Source organism: Podarcis melisellensis (assembly GCF_964234715.1).
Source record: "Podarcis melisellensis genome assembly, chromosome: 1".
Lineage (NCBI taxonomy): Eukaryota > Metazoa > Chordata > Lepidosauria > Squamata > Lacertidae > Podarcis > Podarcis melisellensis.
The window spans coordinates 89,917,890-89,939,531 of NC_138528.1; the positions used below are offsets into that span (position 1 = coordinate 89,917,890).

Here is a 21,642-nt window from a genome sequence, read left to right on the forward strand (position 1 = left end):
ACCCGAGGTACTATTTCTGGGTTAGCGGAGTCTGTAACCTGAAGCGTATGTAACCTGAAGCGTATGTAACCCGAGGTACCACTGTACATTTGTTTCGCAGCAAACTGTGTGGAAAGATCCAGATCTTTGTCTGGATCTGTTTCACCACGCAGAGATGAATATCAAATAAAAAACAAACAACCACTGAAAATTTACAGGGGCATTTTGCCTAATGACAACAAGCATGTTCTGAGCAGCGCTTATTAAAGGAAAACAAAGGGACAATTTTCATCTCTCAAATGACAGGGGGAAATCATTGTTTCAGCCTATATGTGTAGTCCTGGGGGCACGAAAGTTTACAAAGCTTGGTGTTTGTATAATTTCTCATTTCTAGGGGAGTATAACTACTACAGATGCCAACCATCCTTTCGTTTTTTTCAGTCCAGGATATACAAACCCCAAAATGCAGCGCAGGAAGCAAGGTTCATGTGATTTTGAAATCATACCTTTGAGAACATGATAATGGAGAATAACCAAGCAAATAGGGGGCGGGAAATAATTTTTTCTGAGAAAGAAATGACTGCAAGGACAGAAGCGAATGGAGTTAATTAGCAACTGGGGAGTAAAAGCCAAGCTTCAGGTGCAACTATGTGCATGCCTCCACGGCTTAGGTTAAACAGAACAGCTTTGGGAAAGCTACAACTAAACCCATTTATCACAGCCGATAAAATGGTCTCAGTGGTGTTTAAATGTTGTAAGTTCTGAGGCTGTTTTAATTGGATAGAAAGCCTTGAATTATAAAGTCAGTTGTGTGATGGAATCAACAACCAAAACACCAGAAGTCAATAATATATTTACACTCTATCTCCCTTATCAGACTGATAACATGGGCAGCACACATGAATTTTATAAAGAGAGAGAACAAACATTTTACATTTGCAGTGATTGCTCTGTGCATAGTAGAAATTAAGGCACCAATGGCCATGGGTAGAGGGAAAAACCAAAGCTGCAGATTTTGTGATAATGATAATAGTAACAAAGACACGAGTGGCCTTCTGTGTGACAGTTACATCATTGTCCACTTACACGAGGCAGCTGGTGTTCCCTCTACATTTGATGTGGCATGGTGCAATTACAAAATTTAATGATATCTGGAGGAACAATGGGCCATGTATATACTGGTTCTGGCAGATGAAGCATAATAGAAGGAGGTGATCAACAGTTATGAAATGAATACTAGAGAAGGAAAGTTCCCAATCCAGTTTGAGGACAGTTGTGTGCACAAAGCCCACAAACATACAGTTTGTAATGTGTAGGCTCTGTGCCAACATGGTTCTGAATGTACATGGTGGGGGTGGGTAGGGATGGGGCCAGGAGGTATGAAACAACTTCCTCCATTTATGTACTCTATTTACTGCACGTACTCAGTGTACACGCAGAGCTTTAGATAGGTTTTATTTATATTAAACTATCAGTGTGAACAAAACAAGGAGCTAGCATGATGCAACCCGTAACGCGTCTAGTTACACCAATATATCATATCAATATAAAAATCACTTTTAAAGAGCACTGATCATCAGATTTCTAAAAAGAAGTATTTGCTGAACTGCCTTGCCCACTCTCTCAAATGCATATATGTGATGCTAAAGAGAATGGTTATCCTGGATGAGGGTCTCCCAAAATCAAGCAGTCTTACAAGTGCAATCCTATGCATGTCTTGGGCTGGGAATACACTCCACTGAACATTGTGGGACTTACTTCCGAGGAAACATGAACAGGATTGCACTGTACATCTTGCAGATTTGGGAAACATGTCCGGCCACGTGCATAGTTACTGTGCAACAATTGTGCTGTTGTTAAAAATTATTTCACAGGGGCATGTTTGAACACAACATGGTAAAATTCCACAATATATGAATAGTCTCAAATAATAAGTTTCAGACCTATTGACTGCAGTGCTAGGAGAATTACACCAGTCCAAGTGGAAGAATCTGGATTTTTGTCTCATCCCACAAAGAGACTGAAGCAAAGCTGCAGTGAAAGCCGCCATCCATTTATCACACTGTATGCTGCTCCCCCTGAGAGGCAGAGCAAAAGCAGATCAATAGTAAACATGGAGCAGGGACAGCTAATCTGCACCCAGAGCGTTGCTGCAAATTAAAAAGAATATGCAATCATCACAGTCCTCTTGCCCCTTGCCATTATTCTATTGGATGATAATTAAAATCCACAGGCCAAATTCAATCTGAGAATAACTCTATGGATTCCAGGAGAGATTCAGCAGAGATCAGTTCACCTCGTTATGTTAATTGTGCTGTAGCTGAAAAGGGCAGCAGCAGCAGTAGCAACAACAACAAAAGGAGGAGGAGCGAGGAAGCCTCAATGTAACAGCAAAGTTGTTAACTCCTGCCTGCTAGGCACATGGACTAGAGTGGCTGCTGCCATCCGCCACAACCTTGATGCTTTTGTATTCCATGGAAAGAATCTTCCAGGAGCTCAGGTCATTTACATGCTGAGTTCCCCACACTGGTATTTCAGAAAGGCTGCAGTGTTGTTTCACAGCTCTCGGCAAAAGACGTGCAAACCTTTGCCTAATATTAGGCTTCTTTCTGCTATACCAGACATAGGCAAACTCGACCCTCCAGATGTTTTTGGGACTACAACTCCCATCATCCCTGACCACTGGTCCTGTTAGCTAGGGATGATGGGAGTTGTAGTCCCAAAACATCTGGAGGGCCGAATTTGCCTATGCCTGTGCTATACAGCCACCCATGCAGCTATGCGTCCTCCTCATTGGATCTACCTCATACCACATCCTCCAATATATCCTTCACCCTGTGTGGTAACAGATGACCACCTTTATTACATATTTTCCCACACCATCTACACTTGATGTATAGTGAAATCACTCTTATTTATATACTCATTATTGGGGGGTGGGGCTGGAATTATACCCTTCCCTCTACCAGGTCTTAAACCTTGGCTTTCGAATCAACATCGAAGAAAACCCAAACTTCAGTCTAAAAATGACACAAGGCAATGGCAGATCCAGCAACAGCAAAACAGGGAGATGAAAACAGCACAGAGATAAATTTATTTACAACTGGTCAAAGTCTCGAGAGAGAAACTCTTCTGCTCCTAAAGTGTGAAAGGCCATGGTTCAGTGGCAGAGTATTTGCTCTGCATGCAGAAGGTCCCAATCCCCAGCATTTCCAGGAAGGGCTTGGAAGAGAGCGCAGTCTGAAAGACCCACTAGAGAGTCACAGTCAGTCAGAGAAGTCCTGCTTTCTGTACTGTTTGTGCCAGCAAACATTTGAGGGCAGTCAGATTGCTTCACTCCCAATCAGTGCCTATCCTGTTGTAACTTCCTGCTGAAAGCCTTTAACTTTGTATACCACAAATATTCTTGTTTATTTTTGGCTTGCATTTGTTGTACTGTAGCCCGCTCTGGGACAGCAATAATGTGGTAGCATTGGGGAAGTACTGCAGAACAAACTAAAGCAGAAAAAAGGCATCACCAATGCACCAATGCACTATTATTGTGTTAAGAACATGTTGCAGAAATAAATGAACAAATAAAACAGCAGTCTGTCTAGATGGGCCCTATGTTATGTCAGAATTTCTGTGTTGGCTGACCTCAGAAGCCAACAGACCTCAACTCTATTTACGGTATTTATTAAGTGCCACGGATGTGCATGGAGGACAGGCCCCTGCCCCCAAGGAGTTTACAGTTTCAAAGAGGAGGTTACAACCTCCTGTTAATCAGCTGGCTGGAGGCTGGAAAGAACGAACAATCTGAATATTCCTTAAATATATAATTATAGAACCTGCATTGAAAATAAATTTCTCAAGTAAGCATTGGTTGTATGTTTTTCATGTGCGTTAAATGGTCACAGAAGAACCTAGTGCTTGAGACTTACTTTGGTTTGTAGAGCAGCTTCCCAGAGGAGCTTGAGGCCTTGAAAGTGTGTTAATAAGCAACTGTTCTAAAGAACAAAGCCCTCTTGTTTAACAACTGTCCTACTGGTCAGTGCCTCAGACTTTTGTTGAAGCTTCTCGCAGTGTTGGAGAATTACTGCTTTCTCTGAAGCTGGCGTTGATCTGTGGCTGAGGAACCAGAAAGAACAGCAGTGTAGACCCTCCCCCCATTTATTCTGTATCCAGTGCACTCCGACCACTGGTTTGGGAAGTGGTGTACATGCAACGTTATCCTGTAGCTATGCTGCCATTTCATATGAAATATTGCATTCTGATATGTTTTCCCTCAAACCAGCTTTGAGCCAAATGGAGAAAAAGAACAGCCTAGCTGCATTCTGAGATGGTAACGTGCCCACAGCAGCGTCACCTGGGATGAAACCTATACCTGCCTAGAGGCTACTTCAGGACAAGGCAGCAGACTGCGCAAGTTGTTAAAATGAGCCACAAATGACAGCAGCCTGTTGAGCCGCCCCAAGCAAGCCAAGTGGGACCTGGGAAGGGAATGCAAAGAAAATGGTTACTTTTCCTTCAAGCACCTGAATTTCAAAAAAGGAAAAGATTCCCTCCATAATGTGGTGGCTACCAAAAGACATTAGATTATAACTTCCAAGGACGATGGGAGCTGGAGTCCAACAACAAGTAGAATACAGTGGTATCTCGGGTTGCAAACACCTCGGGTTACAAACACTTCGGGTTACAGACTCCGCTAACCTGGAATTAGTACCTCGGGTTAAGAACTTTACCTCAGGATGAGAACAGAAATCGCGCGCCGGTGGCACGGTAGCAGCGGAAGGTCCCATTAACTAAAGTGGTACCTCAGGTTAAGAACGGTTTCAGGTTAAGAACAGTTTCAAGTTAAGAACAGACCTCCAGATCGAATTAAGTTCGTAAGCAGAGGTATCACTGTACACCAGGTTGGGCTGGTATACAACTCAAAACTTTAGTTCGTTTCCGTTTAATTTTTGATCAGTAGATTCCAGAGTAGACACCAAGACTTCCAAATGGAAGTTATACCAGATTACAAAACTACCCAACGTCCACTTGCCAATTTAGACAATCCCTACAGCTGCTGAACAGGGAGTTGGAGCTTGTGGGCCTCCAAATGTTGCTGTACTCCAATTCTCATCAGCTGCTGCCAAAATGGTCAATGATCATGGGATGATGGGAGTTGTAGTTCAGCAACATCTAGAGAGCTACAGGTTCCCCATTATCTGTTCTAGAAAGAGAAATAAAACTTTCCAAGATCTTAGATGGTGAAAAATAGTCCCTTCCTGATCTCAGCAGGCAGCAATGGAGACCCTGGGGGAAAATGGCAATAGTTCATAAAATATCTTTCAGATAAGACATAACATGGACCTTACACTATAGAGGTTGATAGGGGAGAACAATAGTCTTTCCATCATGTGTATTTCAGGGGAAGTAATGGCAGCACCGTGCACCAGAATATGTGCTCACCTCACTTCTGGGTGTGGAGGCACTGCAGAAATCTGAGTAAAGATGCATGGAAAACAGGGACAGATTGGCAGGGTTGTAGAGCAGTGGCTCATCAAGTGTATTTTAGGCCTAAAATTTCCATCAGCCCATGCTGGTTTCCATTCCTGTAGCACAACCTTCTATGGACAGTGGGAGGGATGGGTGCCTTTTCAAAACCCTGCTTGTTGGTGGTGTGAATCGCCCAACCTCCAGCTTCTGCACCAGGAAACACCCTGAAACAGCTCAGCTGGATTCAGCACTTCCTCCTACTCAGCGAGGGGTAGCACCTTGCCGACCACGGGCTATAGATCCTCCTTCACAGTGGGTGGCATCCCATGCCTAGCAAATCAGGCAGTTCTTAGCGGGGAAACAGTGTTGCTAAGGGACAGCTGTGGAAGTAGCAGATGCTTAATGAGAGCATATGAGGGCTCACAGAAGGCCAGCCTGGTGGCAACCACGTGGATGCTTCGTGGGTGAAGAGCAGTTTGTTCTGTTTTGCAAAATAACTGATGAAGGGATGCATTTGTCCCTGTCATGTGAAGATTCTATGTACCCTACTAAAGTGGTACCTCGGGTACAGTGGTACTTAATTTGTTCCGGAGGTCCGTTCTCAACCTGAAACTGTTCTTAACCTGAAGCACCACTTTAGCTAATGGGGCTTCCTGCTGCTGCCGCACCGCCGGAGCACGATTTCTGTTCTCATCCTGAAACAAAGTTCTTAACCTGAGGTACTATTTCTGGGTTAGCAGAGTCTGTAACCTGAAGCGTATGTAACCCGAGGTAGCACTGTATTCTGGAAGTAATTTCTGGATGACTTTGCTGTATACAACCAGTGCTGGGGATGGGGGATTATGAAGGTGCCAGTACTCCACTCTAGTGAATATCATCACGCACAAAAATAACTGGATACAACCCAGCCAACCAAAGTCTATGCAGCTAGTGCACAGGGCTCCTTGCCACCTTGCTTTCAATGTAAACACCGAGGACGGCCATTTTGTGCCATACAGTTCTCTCTGGGAACAGTGGAACATTATCAAGTCCCATCACTTCCAGGGGGACTTCCTTTATGTGCACTGAAAGCAAAATTATGTCATTTACTGGCAATTCCTAATAAGTATTTGGGAACAACTGGTTTAAAAGGCACTGTAATGTTCTTTTGTGGTGAGGCTATAATTGCATTTTTTAAAAAGCAGTTTGCCATTTGCAATCATCTGAGTTAATATGAAGTATTTTCTGCTATCCAAAATGAATTGTTTTTTCTTTCCAAAGGTCACAGTAATCTTCTCTAATCTGTTTTGCGGGTCTGTGTCTTAACTCTTATCCTATATTCTGTATTCCTATCTCCAAAGTTTTCCCTTTGACGTCAGTGCAGCTAAACACTTGTTAATAAATATTGTATGGGATAAGCATCAATATACAAGTACTTCATTACCGTTATGTTTTAAAGCATGCTTTTGCATAATTCATGACATGAGATATAGATTTTTTTTCCGGAGGCTGATCATTCTAATTAACCATGATATATGTTATTATTATATGCAATGATAATATCTGACTTACAAACACATTGAGAATTAATGCTACCCAAAAATCCATATATTTGCAACCATAAAGAGTCAACTTCACCAGTTTTTTCCCTCCTTCAGCTTGTTTTCTGTCCACTACTAATATTTAGCACCACATTTATCAGCTATGGGGTGCTAATTTTTTCCTCAATTAGTTTTTCTGTAATAAAAGAACCACATGGTACATTTCTCATGACTAACACGTCACTTTTAAGGCACATTCCCCCAAGAGCCTCACGCCTCCATCCCAACGCCTAGTGCATTGCTTAGCCAGCTTTGGGAAGGCAAGGCAAGGGTGGGGAGCGGTTGTGAAATTTTGAGCTTGCTCTCCCCCCCCTCCCTCCACACACGCAACAGGACAATGTGTAGCCCATGGGTTCCATGTTAAAGTACTCTTGCAGCCCATTTTGTATGATAAGTTGGGTAGGCCTGTTCCAAGTGGTGCTGCTTGACTTTGACTGTGTGTTGAGGGCATTGATATGAGATTTCTGGAAAGTTTTGAATTTGCACAGGGTAATTTGCATTGGGATTTTTTCCTGATGCCATAGTGTTAGCTAATTTAGCATGTCTATTTTACTTATATTTCATAAACAATGTTTTTTTTCTTTAAAAAAAGTGCCACATGTTCATTTTTTGCCCCAATACACAAGTATTTGGCCTAAAATATTTGAAAGGGGGAGGAATTAAAGCACATTTAATGTGGTTTAAATATTATATTGGGTAGTATTGTTCATTGGAATGCTTGTAAAAATAAAGACAATAGCATGCCCTTCCCTTACATTGTTTAAATTTAAGGTAGTGGGGAAGATATTGAACACCACTCACACACTAAAGTTTGTTTTCGCAAACCCAACTGACAACCATTCTTCTAGCATCAATTAGCATCAATTCATTGTTACGAATGAGTTTATGAAATGGAAAAAAGATTTCCAGGAAATTACCCCACATCACTGAAAGTTAAATTGCGTAAGTGTAACAAAGTACATTTCTGGCCCCCAGATCATTGTGGTCCCCAAGAATACAAAAACTGGCCATCTCTGATTTATAGCACTAGCTTATCTGGCTTCATCCTTCACTCTTGCTAAGCTATTCCCGCCTCTCTACCATTCCAGCACCAATATTGTGTCCTACTGTGAGGCCTAGTGAGATCTTCTTATATTTTATTTATTTTAATTGTACTTTAATCGTTATTTTCCTTCACCTGTTGCTCCAAAGCTTTAGGATAGCATTGCCTATGAATACAAGGAGTCAGCATTCCCTTTGAGACGCCACAGCTAAAATTAAGCAATTGCAGCAACCTTCCAGTTAGGCAACAAGTTTCCCGTATTTTGATCTTATTCTTCCTACCCTCCCCTACTCAACATACCCAGAGAAGTGAATGGCCTGCTTTTGCATGGTCAGGCACTTATACAAGGACACTTTAAAAAACCCTTCATTCCTCTCCTGCCAAGAGTTATTTGCCAGAACAGCGCATACAAAAGTTTTCTTCAGTGCTTGTGGCCTGTCCTCTTTATTCAGCTCCCTGAATGTGTTCACACTGGCATTTTTCCTTCGCTGATCAGCTACACTGAACAGAAGCAACAGCCAAACAACTTCTTCACAGAACAAACGTGGTGTATCTTGACATTGTCCCCCAAGATATTCTTGTGGAGAAGTTGGTAAAATGTGGGCTGGGCAAGGTAACTGTTAGGCGGATTTGTAGCTGGTTGACTGACCAGACCCAGAGTGCTCACTATAATGGTTCCTCATCATCCTTAGAAAAAGTGTCCAGTGGGGTGCTGCAGGGTTCTGTCTGGGCCTGTTGCTGTTCAACATCTTTAGATATGACGACTTGGATGAAGGAAGTGAGGGGGTGCTCATGAAATTTGCAGATGACGCCAAACTGGGAGTGGTAGCTAATGCCACAGAAGACAGAATGGGGATTCAAGATGGCCTTAACAGATTGGAGAACTGGGCCCAAATTAACAGAATGAAATTCAATAGGGACAAATGTAAGGATTCCAACAACATCTAGGGGCCCCATCCCTGCAATACACCATAGGTGCTATTTCCCTTATAAAAAGCTGATGTACCTGTGTAAAAATGTAGATTTTATTGTCAGTTGTTAAATAATGCTGGTAGGGTATCAAGGATCAAAACGGCTCTCAAAGATGGCTGCGCATATAAGCAAGCCAAGCAGAAACTGGTCTTTGGCGCTGATAGAGCATCAGGTGCAAATGGGAGTCAAGTCCGTAAGAGAACTATTTGGAAACAGTAATTTTGAAAACCCACCCGTGATTGCTCCCTTTCATTTTAGAAACAAAAGCTTTGTTTTAAATGTGAAGGGTAAATTACTCTGTCATTTTAAAGTCTGGACTCTAGGAGAAAGATAATACGTATTCCTCACACAGACAGAACCGTCCAACAAGTATTGATTTTTGAGCAGCCTATATTCAAAATATTACTTGGTCACTCCTTCATGTACACTCATGGTTTTCAAATGTGTGACATTTGCTAAGCTGAAGTGTCATGGGCGGTTGTTAGGAAATAGTTCCTAATCCTTCCAGTATCCCTGTTTGAATGCTGCCCAAAGGGTTGAAACTGTGTAAACGTGCTGGCATCCAATGCAATGTCCCTATATTTCACTGTGCTTCCTCCCCACTGTTTAAAAACTGTGCTCATATTACATGAAGACAAGAAGGAACCACTTCCCCTTACCTTTTCGGATGACCACTTAGCCCAGGGGTAGGGAACTTTTTTTTCTGGCAGGTGGGCAGAACCACCCATTGTCAGTCACCTGACACCAGGTGATGCTTCCCTTTGAAGCACCAATTGCTCCTGTTTTTCCAGAGTTCCCTGGGAAAAGGGACTGATCGCTAAACTACTCTGTGAATTGTACCTCTGTGAAGGGAACATGGGTCTCCGAGCAGCTCTCAGCACCCTCAACAAACTACACTTCCCATGATTCTTTGGGGGAAAGCCATGACTGTTTAAAGTGGTATGACACTGCTTTAAGTGTATAGTGCAGGTCTTCTGAGAATCATCCCTGAGCCCAAGGGGTCGGAGCTTCAGGGACTGGAACATGGAGTCACAGGCCAAAGAACAATGTTTTAGAGGTCCCCTAGACAAATACATCATATTATGATAAAACTGAATGCAACTGAATGCTCTCCCATATTAAAAATCCCTGCTAGAGATGTCAAAGTCAGTCTTTACCCTGATATACTCATTTTCTACATGTAGGAACATAACGTGCTTTTAATCGTAGTGTAATAACAGTGGTTTATGGCACCTAAGGAAAGCAAGGGAGATCAGAGGGGTTAAACTCACAATCCCAAGGGCAAAAACCTGGTAAGCATGCTAGGCTTAAGCTACTGAGCTACAGTGTACTGCGCTAGTCCTTAAATATATCTGTACCACCACTGCACATCCCCTATATCTGCTATCATGGAGGCACTGCCCATATCTGAGCCAATACATTGAAGTAAATGACTTTTAATTATTATGCTTCCAGTGTGGAGAACCACTATAGTAAAGTGCCTTCAGGGAGCCTTCGCTTGAGGGCTGCAATGCTCAAAATCTTAAGCTTCTTCCACACAGAAAATGTCGGCTTTCTGCATTAGTGCTGCTTGAAGAAACTTCAAAAAACCCACAACCCAGTACCGAGCTGTTACCCAGAACTCTAACAAAGCTGCAAGCCAAAATAGTGCAGATTCATGCAAAGTGAGCGTGAAAGGCCACTGAACTCTGGGATTCTTTGAAGAATTACAGGATCCTGAGGGCTCTCTTACAGAGTCATTTGGAATCTAGGGATTTTGGTTCCAGCTCTTGATAAAAATTAAATGTCTATAAAGGTAATAAGAGGGGATTTTTTAAAAAAAAGAAAAACCCTCTTACGTCCCAAAGCCAAGACAAACATTAATGCATTGTTACTGAGACAAGCAAGGAGCTTTGCTAAAGCTAATGTATTTTAATAATGTTACAACCTTCCCAACTGCAAACAGACACAGTGAGAGAGACAATTTCAGCAGTGCTTTGCACCATTTTCATGCAGAGTTGGTTCCTTCGACAAGCAGAGAAGGTTTCATCACAATGAATCGTGCACTAAATAGCCATGCCTACCCCGCCAGATAAGAATGAACGGACATGGAAGAGATCACTTCACTCCCCACTATACCAATGTCCACAGAAAGTAGAGTGTCTCGCAACGCACCCTCCATGGAATTGATGACTTGATGGTTTAGGCGCTGTTTTCCTGTCTTGGTGCTGAACATGGGCACTGGATGGAATGATCAGTGATGCTCATGACAAACGTGTGGGCCACCCCTTCACAGGATTCAAGGTCAACCAGCATTTGGTATGGGAAGGCCTTTGGTCCCGAAGGGCTATGAATTCACTGTGCTAATCTGTTGACCAGCTGTTGAGCAGTGTTTGACAACACCAGAAGCTTTTCCGCTACCTGGGTGTGTTCCAATCACCAGTTACTTACTTAGCAACCAATGTGATGATGGCATCACGTTCCACAAACAACCTTTCCTGAAATCTTTTCTCTTTTATAACCAATATCCTCGAGACACGATCCTAGCATATCTGGAGATCCTAGCAGGATCTCAGATGCTTTGCTCTAAGTGTAAATCATTTCCACGCAATACCATTAACACAACTGACAATTCTCAAGTAATACAGTAGTTAATAAATTTCACATTTAATGGCATCTCTCTGTGCGTTTCTCCTCGGAATTGACCCAAACCCCTCAGCACCAATGCTATGCCTGTGTTCAGCATTTACCAATATTCCACTCATCTGCACTGCAGTCATGCATGCATCTGTCTGTCAGCACAGGGCTTGCACAGCAGGTGCTCTGTACAGACAGAGGAGCAAAGTCAGCACAATGTGTCAGTCCTGTGTATGGGGGATTTTTGCTCTCCTGGCACTTCCACATCAATACTAAAACAGCAAATCAGGAGGGTAGGAGCTCTTTGTGAGATACGCCCCAAGCATTGCTAAGACATAAGAATCTGCGTGCTCTGTTAAGTAAACAAATTGCTCATTCAGAAGATGATGCTTTACCAAAATTACTCACTGAAAATCCTTTACAAGTCAAGTAAGGTACTATAGGCATCAGCATTCATTAGGAGGGCTGTCATTATGTCTTGTATTGATTTCAAAAGGCAAAGGTTGGACAAGTCAACTGTCACTCAGTAAAGGTACTCAATTTGGGAAAATGCCAAACTGGGAGAAAACTGTATAAGTTCTGGACCTCATAAAATCATTTTACACACCCTTTAACAAACTGTCTTCAACTTCAGGTTTTATATTTCAGTGCACTGTTTCTGCAGTGGCTGAGTTTGTGATTATGAAATGATACCCTTAGATGGAGTATTACACTGTCACAACCCAAGTCTTACTACGCAACCAAAGACTTACAAGAAGACATAATATGGCAGGGAACATGGATTTCGGCATCCTAAGAATTTCAATATGTTTGTTATCAAAGAAAACACATAGCTTTGTTTTTGCACAGAGAAACTTCTAATATGCATTGGCAGCATCTGCCACAGGGAAGCTGACCAATGGGATCTTTGCAGGTACTGCTACAGGTTATAGGGAGCCAGAATAACATTCAGACTGCTTGGTTGTTGTAATAAATTTTACAAATTATGTGTGTGATTTTTATGGCATTATGCAAATTTAGCAACATCTGTGTACAACTACACCCAGCAATTGGGTTTTCCTAGTACAGAGTATCTGAAGACACAGTGGCAGAAACCTGAGGTGGAAAGGGCACCAGAAACCTCTTTTAGCAGGAAAAAGTACCAGGGCCAGCCCTACCATTAGCCAGAGTGAGGTGATCACACCAGGCAGCAGATGCTTGAGGACTTATCAGCGGCAGCCCCCAGCCACAAGTTCCTCTGTTTGAAAGCAGAGTTGTATATGGCACACAGTCTATCCTACACCTTTTAAACTAGTCTGCTTCTCTTTGGTGTGGTGTGTGACACTGGCCTATTGCCAGTACTGAAGTAAAAAAAGGTAACTGCCAGCCCAGTCAGCTTTCTTCTTGTATTTTGCCTCAGGCAGCAATATGTTTTGAGCTGGTCCTGATGGGCACTTCCAAACAAAAATAAAATGCCAGTGTAGCACTAACTCATTCTAAATGAGCTAGATCTAGTCTAAGGGGCTGCCCAAGATAGTTTGCCACTTGAGGCCAAACACATTAGAGGTTGACTCTTATGTCAACACTGGCATTGAGACAGCATTCTACACCACACCCAGGATAGCTCAGTTGGTGCTGAGCAGCTTGCGTTGCACACACAGATCAGCCCTCCACAATTTGCCACCACTCCTTGCTTCCCCAAACTATCTGTCACCTGAGGCAGCTACCTCACTCTGCCTAATGGCAGAGCTGACTCTAATTCCCACAAATCTGATAACATTTCACTTCTGCGCAGAAGATTTCACCTGCCCAGCCCCTTTCCACGGAAGAGCTCCTGCCACTGCTGAGTTCCTCCCTCAGAAAAAAAGGGCACGTGTGTATAAACTAGTTTTAGAGCGCACCATTAATATTTTAATTAAATTCACTCACAGTGCAATCCTATGTACGTCAGCTCTGAAGTATGTCCCATTGCATTCAGCAGGGCTTGCTTCCAGGTTAAGTTGGTACAAGACTGTAGCCTCAGTTGCCACAACCCATCATTGTAAAGTCTTCTGGGCTTTGCAAGGACAGAGGGCATAAATGCTTTAGGAAGAGGAGGAGGAGGAGGAAAGAAAATACTCCATGGTTTCATAATCAGACGCTCCATTTCAATTAACTAAATTATGGGACTGTAAATAAAATAATCCAGTCAATAATATGAGTCCATCATGTTGCATTAGCATCACAGGCTAAGTGAGTGATAACAGGGCACAGAATTAATCGGATGTGACAGGAAGCTGCAACTGCAGCACCCTGATGAAGGCCCCCAAGCAGTATCCTTTTCCAGAAAGCCACTCAGCCCTAAATGAAACAACAACCTGGCCTGCAAAACTGTGACCTTAACTAACATACGCAAGTGATTGCCAATACTTTTATTGAGGGGGGGAAGCTCAAGTGGCTTTCGGACTTTGTTTGTCAGTTCCAATCCCTGCTCCTGATGTGAACACCATTTCTGTCTTTTAAAATGTTATTATGCAGTTTACTGCTTACAGAATGATGAGTTCATAAGAACATAAGAACCTCTGCTGGATAAGCAAAAGGCTCATCCAGCTCAGGATCCTGTTCTCAAAGCAGCCAATCCGATGCTCATGGGAAGCCCACCAGCAGGACCTGAGTGCAGTAGCATTCTCCCACATGTGGCTCCAGCGACTGGTACTCAGAGGCATACTCTGAGGCTGGAGGCAGTACACAGGCATCTTGACTAGTAGCCATTCATATCCTTATCCTCCCATGTCTAATCTACTTTTATAGCCATCTCTACATCTTGCAGCACTGGATTCCAGAGTTTAAACACTTCCTTCTGTCAGTTCTGCATCTCCTAACATTTAGCTTCAATGGATGATCTCAAGAAAGAGGGAAGAAACTGGCTTCTATCCACTTTCTCAACACTATTCAGAACTTTATACACCTGTATTATGCCCTCGCCAGCGACACACCATTTTATCCAAACTGAAAAGCCCCAAACACCATAATATTCCCTCGCAGAGTAGTTGCTTTAGCTCAGGCATAGGCAAACTCCAGCCCTCCAGATGTTTGGGACTACAATTCCCATCATCCCTGACCAATGGTCCTGTTGGCTAAGGATGATGGGAATTGTAGTCCCAAACATCTGGAGGGCCGGAGTTTGCCTATGCCTGCTCTAGCGGCTTGATCATTTTGGTTGCCTTTTTCTGCACCTTTTCCCAGCTCTACGATGTCCTTTTTCAGGCGTGGCCAACAGAACAGAGCACAGTACACCAAGCGCAGCTGCACCATAGATATGATAATGGCAGTTTTGCAATCCGTTTTCTAATTATCCCTAATGTGAAACTTGCCTTCTCCACAGCTACAACACACTGGGTCAGCATTTTCATTGTGCCATCCACCACAACCCCAAGATCTCTTTCCTGGTCAGTCAAAGCCAGGTCAGTTCTCATGAGCATATATGGGAAGTTAGGGATTTTTGCCCCAGCGTGCATCACTTTGCACTTAACATTGACTTTGCTACCCACAGGTGATTCTGCAGGCAAATATATTGCTGGCTCCATATTAAACCATAGTCTTTAAACTACCTGAGTGGCAAAAAGTACCATCAGGTAGTGCCTTTGCCTCCAGAAAAAATTCAATGAGGACATAGGTGATTTATACTGATAGAACATGCTGGCCTCTTTCAGACGTAATCTAAACTGCGGTTTCATGTTTTACAAGTGGCTGCATCAGAGAAGAGGCAGGGGAAGGGGGGCACACAAGCCCAAGGCTCTCTGATGTAATGCTAAGCCAAGTCTAACATTACATCTGAACCAGATCATTGTGAAGGCAAGACCTAGTGAAATTCACACTAGGAAAGGTTTACAAATCTGAGCACTAGAAAAGGCTGCCAATATATTTTATTGTTCCTGTGCATGCAATTTCTATTACATTATACATATATATATACATATATATAATGTATTGATGCACATCATTTGATTTACTGCTTTAAAATGTGCAACTATATGATTAAGTAGGTCCTCCCCCAACATACAATGGGCATATGGAATTGTCATTAAAGGAGCTTGGTTTTTGTTTTTAAATCACCTTTCACAGGCTTGAACACAAAACAGAACTGACAAAACTTGTTGCACATATTTCTGTACCTTTTTTTCTTGTTTCCCCCTATTTGTGCTGACCTGTTGCCATTAGTGATTTCATATATATTTAAAACAATGGTCACCTGATCTTTGGAATCAATGAGATTATTTTTTTTAAAAAAAGGATTAATAGAAAACCATAGGCTTGCACAATGTAACAGAGGTCAGCTATTCATTTGTTTCCCCCAAAGAAGGGCCCATGAAAGTTCTTGTTCCTCAAAAGTCAACCTCTACAATGCACACTACAGTGTGTTACTGCAGAAAACTGCCTGCAGAGCAACCTGATCCCAAGGCCAAAATATATATGACGTTAAATGCATATAAGATTTAGCATGTAAATATTAAAGACTTTGAAAATTAGGTTGGGGAAAGAATCAATACCACCGTGCATGAGTAGGGTTTTTTCCTTAATAATAATAATAAAACAAACCCTTTTCCCTGTGTGCCACAATCTGCAGAAACTGTCCCTATCCCCAAAGCTAATATTAGTCCTGAGAAAGAAGCTTTTATTTAGGTAAGAATTAAAAACTAATACAGGTGTTACAAGGTTAAGAAATTAAGGAAAATTACAAGTTTTCCAAAGAAACAGATCTGGAGAAAGATTTCATTCCGACTCCATATATGGTAGTTAGACCTTAGCGATCAAAAGCTTTCCATTGAGACTGTGTATCAACGATCATCTCTGCTGCATAATAAAACCTATTGCCCCATTACTGCAATTCTTGATAGTATGAAGAGTTGATCTAGCATCAGTAGCTTGATAACTTTACCAACACAAGTAGGAAGGCAAAAGCCTCATTGAAGGGTGTAAGAAGCTTGTTCGGTGTTTTCCTAATTACAGCCATTTCCTCTTGGGCTGCATAATTAAAAGGCAATAGGAAATTCAAACCAGATTACAAGCAATTAATAGTCTAGGCAATTTCACACACACAACCAAATAAACCTACAATTCACCCCCACCCCCCGCACATTTTTAGAAGAGTAGATGAACACATAATCAGATAGATATTCTTCAGGAGTGGGACACAGTGAAGGTCTCTCTCCAATAAATACTCTCAGACCAAAATATATGCATCTGCTGTAGCCATGCTGATCATACTTCTGGGGGTTTGTTTTCGCTCCTCTAAAGTACAGCTTTAAGAATGATGAAAACCTGCAAAATGTCCTCAGTATCATTGTATCCACTGATGGCTTTGGTTATATGCTTGGTGGCAAACCAGGGTTTGCATCTAACTGGGCATAAAAGTTGAGGGGTACAGAATAATGTTTAGTGTATGGCCCCAATAATTGGTAACCCACCTGTCCTTATCTGCATAAATCAGTCATCCAGTTAGCTATGCTTTATAAGGTGGCAAACTCTTTAGCTTGGCTTGCTCTGAATCACTCTTCTTTCAAACATTCTGTGCATCTCATTCACATTACTTTTCCCACCTTTGAGTAAATATGTTGATTTCTGAGTTTCCCATCACTTTGCTTTGGGGAAAAGATCGTAGTATGTTTTTCCTACATCAGCATATGCTTCCTCCAGCACGCATATTGCACTTCCCACTTCCATCTGTATGTGAGATGCCCCTGTCAGCAAGCCACATTAAAAGCAATGGTCCTAAAAGCTCCACAGCAGACCAAGTACAGTGGTACCTCTGGTTACGAACTTAATTCGTTCCGGAGGTCCGTTCTTAACCTGAAACCGTTCTTAACCTGAGGTACCACTTTAGCTAATGGGGCCTCCCGCTGCCACCGCTGCACAATTTCTGTTCCCATACTGGGGCAAAGTTATTAACCCGAGGTACTACTTCTGGGTTAGCGGAGTCTGCAACACGAAGTGTTTGTAACCCGAGGTGTTTGTAAGCCAGGGTACCACTGTATTATTAGAAAATTGTGTTCACATTTTATAATTGGCATGCAAACTTGTATTTGTGCTGGCCTGTGCTAAAAAATAACAGCTTCAGCTTCCAGGTTCTCAAAGAGTGCAGAATATGGAATGCCACGTAAACAGAGACCCAGGTCAGACCCAGAAATAAGAGATATACAATTCTTTCAGAAGGATGACATGATGTGAGCTTGCCCATGCCATTTTCATGTGCACATTCCCTACACCCGCAGTTTAGAAGCAGTGGAAATGGCAATAACACAGGCTAATGCAGATATACCACAATGCCCGTCGGCCTTGGATTTGCAGCCTCAATACCTGCCAGGCTGCATCCCCATTCTTTAGAACGCACATAGGACATTGTAGTAATTATTTGAGGGGCATGTAAAGTTTAACTTTACAAGGTGCTCATTCTTGGTACAAAAAAGGGGGGGCACAGCTACCAAGGATGACCTCATTGCTATCATCTGACACAAGTGAAAAGGTCTTTCACATCATCTGCTACCAAATTCTTCCCATTGGAGATGCCAAGGATTTAACTTGGGACCTTCTGCATGCCAAGCATGTGCTCTCACTGAGCTATGGTACCTGCATTGGGAACAACAGCTGAGCTCTATGCAAGTGCAATGCCCATTCCAGAGAACAACCTCTCGCTATCCTGTGCCATGCATTGTGTTATATCTAAAAGCAGTATCAGCAAAGATACAACTGGTACAAAGCATGATTGTTATTGAAGTTGTTACTAACGCTGCTTATAGGGCATTTTACCATGCCATGTCTTTCACAGGGCTCACCACAACCCCATGAGGTAGGCAAGGCTGAGTGATTCCTATGCAACAAATGATGCAGTGAAGGTGAGAATCTAGGACTTGCCTCCAAATCACCCCCGCAAGTCCATTTTTGACATGCTCTCCTCGACTTTTTGTTCCCCTCTTCTATGAGTGCCACAGCAAATAATGCAAAGAACACCCAAGCCTGAAGGAACAATTGTGAATTAAATTTCTGCTGTGTAATTATAATTGAAGAGGTGTAGATTTGGCTTTGGCTGGTTATTTATAGATTCACGTTGGAATTCTATTTATACTTGACATTTTCCAATAATCCAATGAAATAACTCCCCACAAGCATTCAAACAGATGACCTTGCCAATGCCTTCTGGGGCTTCAAATCCATATGTATAAAAGAAAGAGGGGAATATATTATGAATCAGAGTGGTGAAAGGAAAAATGAGTCACATCCTCCTGATTCAAAGGGTGAGATGCTAAAGCAGCTCTCTTTTCTTTCTTTAAAAAAAACACCACTTAAACTACCGTTACAAGAAGTATGAAATCAGCTATCCCAGATGGGGAAACAATCATCCAGAAATGTACGCATTTTCTGCCCCACTGCTCTGAAAACGCTTAGCATTTTTGCCTACTACAGATGCTGAGCTGTCTCAATAATAGACTGGAAAGTGTTTGGATTTCCCTCAAATCTTTATAAAAGCAGGGGAAATCCTATTTTTCAATATATTCAACAGAAACAGTGCTTTTTGCATTGGTGAGTGCAGTATGGATGATCATGTACTTAAACAACCCTTGCATGCAAATTTCCACAGGGAGGTGAAAATTCATCCTTTGTATAGTATCTACGTTTCACCTCTAGGGTGTTTTTTTAAAAAATTCATACTTTCATTCATCCTATCATTAATGTTAGAAATCATTATTAATAAGAGGACAATAGGTACAACAAAAAGGCATGGTGAGTCGTCCCCAGATTGTAGGAACAGTCTGTTGAGCATCAGACACAGCCAGGAAAGGAGTTAATGCATTTTGGAAGCAATGCCTTGCCTCTGCAATGTGACAATTCCGATATGGATGCAGCTCTGGCTGGCTGTTTGGCAGGTAACAGACCTAGTAGCAAAAGGATTGGGTATGTGTACCAGAGCAGATCCTCTGATAATGTAAGATGTGGTTTCTATTTATTTAATGATGTTCTTGACTTGCTATTTCAAGGGGGTGAGGGATGACCAGAACACAGGCAAATAAGAGAAGGCACTGCCTGCTCTCTAACCTCTTGTAGCTCTCCCTTTCACTCTACGCAGCCATTTGCCTTTGTAGCAAAGCCTATACTACAGCCCTGCAAGCTTGGGTCAGTATAGCCAGGTTTGCTTTGGAAACCAATTCCTTCCACGCAGTCTTTCTGAACAAAGCTATTCCTTTAATCACCCCCAAACTTCCACAAATCTGTCTTCTTATGGCAACTAGCTCCACTAATGAAATCCCTACCAGACAAGGTATGGCAGAATGAGGATTTCTAAATAATAATCTTAATAAATTAAGCTATAAGTACATAAAATGTGGAGATACAATCACATGGAAAGGAGAAATGGATGCTAATTTGTAAGGAGAAAGAAAAACGTTCTGAGAAGGAACTCAAGGAGACTCTTAAATTGAATACTAAATGTGTGGTTTATGCAAGGTGGCAGCTTTTTCTTTCCCAGAAATCATTCTTAAAACCATGGCAGAGTCAAGAAGAAACAACCGGTGCATGATTGTGGAATCCCCAACTGACAAGTGGTTGCTGCAGCTTTGGTTCTGAGGCACCCCTTCCTTTTACACACGGTGGCCCTTATTTTAAATGGTTGTCTTCTTTTTTCCAGAACACCGCAGTCCCATAAACCACCATGGATAGCCGGAACTCCAAAGAGCCCCATGCACAGTTCTCTGGTGTAGCCTATTATTATTATTATTATTATTATTATTATTATTATTATTATTACAAATTAAAATAAATCAGGCACCTTCACACAACGGGCACAAAACCGTGAATATCTGCATACAGAACTTAACCCTGCAAAAGCACTCGACCAAGAGCCTTCAAGCCCAAGTGGGAAGTTTCTTCGCCTTCACGCCTTCCTCCACAACCCAGCCGCACCAACCCCTCTGCCACTTCAGCTTCCTCGCTCCCCACTTCGCAAGAAACTCCGTCCCCAACTTTAATGCCTTTTTTTGATCTGCAAACCTTCACGCACCAAACAGCCGTCGCTTTGCGAGGTGGGGAAGGGGGGGGGGAATCCGCAAGAGCCGGGATGCGCCTTATTGATTGTGTGCAGTGCGCGCACAATGGAGGCAAGGAAGGAAGCTGCGCGCACACACACACACACAAAAATAAAGACAACGAAGGAGCGCCCATCCACGCCACAATCTACCCCGCTTCCATTTTGCCAAGTTCCCCTCACCCCTTTCTCGCCTTGCACCCCACCCCCCAGCTCTACACACGCGGCTTTTGTTCCCCTGCCGTCTCCTGCTGAGCCTCACGGTTCCTTTACCTGGAGCGCTTCGACTAGGATGTTTCGCCTCGCCGCTTTTCCTGCGCCCGCTCTCCGTCTTCGGCTCCAGCCGCTGCAGCACCTTGCGCGACTGATAAGCGAGCCCTCCTCTTCCCCCTTCTCCTCCTCCTCCTCCTCCCTCCTCCTCCCCAGCCGAGCTTGTTGCAGGCTGGCGGGCAGCCTCTGGTTTAGTCCGTCGCCACAGCAACCCCCGGCGAGAGGCGCGCGCGAGAGGAGCAGCGCCCGCGCTGATTGGGTAGCTGCGACATATATGCAAAAGAGACGAAAGGGGCCGGGCCTGGGAAGGAGCTTCTTCGCCGGGGCGTGTCGTAGGCGAGCGTGAGGGATGCACCTGCTGGGATCCCACGGAGCTGCTGTTCCAGAGGGCGAAGCGGGTGCTTCCAAGGCAAGGGGAGGGCAAGGTTGCCCGAAAGGGGCTTCTCTGAGCCAAATGCTCGTTTCACTCCCAACGCATTTCCCCCCCGTGGAAGCAGGTTTATGTCCACGGAGATAACGCCAGACAAAAGATTTAGGGAGATCTTATCTCGCGCAGAGAATGCCATTCTTGACTATTTCCAGAGGAGGGGCTGTGTTGGTCTGCTGCAGCGGGGAACGAGGAACAAGTCTCGTGGCACCTCAGAGACTTCAACAAATTGACGGTGGCAAGGGGATAAGTATTCATGGGT

General features: G+C 43.1%; 1 protein-coding gene across 2 annotated transcripts in view; it reads right to left on the reverse strand.

Annotated features, from left to right (window-relative positions):
* Positions 1-21,089, reverse strand: part of LOC309377494 (uncharacterized protein) — a 68,747-nt gene extending 47,658 nt beyond the window's left edge. The window contains exon 1 of one of the 2 annotated variants that reach the window (XM_081924814.1): positions 20,957-21,089. The gene's annotated coding sequence lies outside the window, so the exon portion shown is untranslated. The remainder of the gene's footprint in view (positions 1-20,956) is intronic. The other variant, XM_081924813.1, reaches the window with a different exon arrangement.
* Between the last annotated feature and the right edge of the window lie 553 nt (positions 21,090-21,642).